This window comes from Mirounga leonina, unplaced genomic scaffold (assembly GCF_011800145.1).
Source record: "Mirounga leonina isolate KUSES-001 unplaced genomic scaffold, KU_Mleo_1.0 Mir_178, whole genome shotgun sequence".
Classification (NCBI taxonomy): Eukaryota; Metazoa; Chordata; class Mammalia; order Carnivora; family Phocidae; genus Mirounga; species Mirounga leonina.
The window spans coordinates 28,383,555-28,384,770 of record NW_023270464.1 but is presented as its reverse complement, the minus strand read 5'-3'; positions in this window follow the sequence as shown (position 1 = coordinate 28,384,770).

The window sequence follows — 1,216 nt, the reverse complement described above, 5'->3', positions numbered from 1 at the left end:
CTGGCGGCGCGGCCTCGGTGTGCTCCGCGCGCCCCGAGCCCGCCGGCGGCGCTGCCGGCCGAGCGGGCGCTCGAGGCCCGGCGGGCGGCGGGCGGCGGCCTCCCACGGCGAGCGCGTCTGTCGTCGGGCGGAGGCCGCGGCGTGGGCGGGGGGGCGGGGAGTGTTGGAGCGGGCGGGAGCGCGTGCGCACTCGCGCTGTGCCGGCGTCACCTGGCGCGTCGCGGACCCCGGCAGCCCCCGCGCAGGTGACGGCGGGCTCGGCCGCGCGCGGGCTCGCCTGTTGTGTTACTCGGGTGGTTTCGGTTCGTGCGTGCGGCCCGGGTCTGTGGACTTGGGAAGGAGCTGCTGTTGGAACAGAGGAAACGGAGCGTTGCGGTTGCGGGTCCCCGCGGCCGAGCGCGGAGGCGCGGGGGGCGCGCGAGGCGCGCTCGCGTGCGCACGCTCCCCGTCGCCGGCGAGTCCTGGCGGGCTCGGGTCGGCGCCGCGTGGCCCGGGCCGTGACGTCATCGCGCGGCTCGGCGCGGCTCCCTCTGCTGCCGCGCGCCGCCGTCTCTCCGCTGCGGGGTGGGGAGCGGGGGGGGCCGCCGCCGCCGCCGCCGCCGGGGAGAACCCGTGGGCCGCCGGGAGCCACGGGCCCGGAAGTGAGGCTTTCCGCCCGTGCGTGGCGCCGAAGCGCACGGCCGCGTTCGGCGACCAGAGGCGGCCTCGAGGGGACGCGGAGTCGCGTTGGGACGCTGCGGCAGGAGACGCGACGCGAGGCCGTTTTCCTCCTTTAACGGTGGCTGCGCGCGCTCGGCGCCGGGGCTGTGTTGTGCCGGCCTGATGCGCCCTTCCAAAGAGTCGGGAGAACCGTGAAACCGTGGGGCGCTTCGCCCGTTGTCGGAGGGAGTGACTGTGCTCGCCGGGAATCGACCAGCTGGTGGTGGAGTCTGAGCGCGGGCCAGCGGGGGGGGGGGGGGATTGCAGCCTCCTCAGCCTCGAGCTTTGCCACCGGATACCGGCGGGGCCGGGCGTGGGGAAGGGCTTCCCGAGCCGCGCCTGAGAACACGGCTTGCTCTTCCCCCATTACAGGCCCTTCTCTCCACTTTTACGGAGAGGAGGCTGCGGGCGTCTGCTACTCTGGCTCCTGTGCCTCCAGCGCTCCGTGTACCCGCCGAGAGAGTGGGAGGGTCAGGTAGCTAGGACGGGGGTCAGAAGGGCCTTGGTCTCCGTGTAC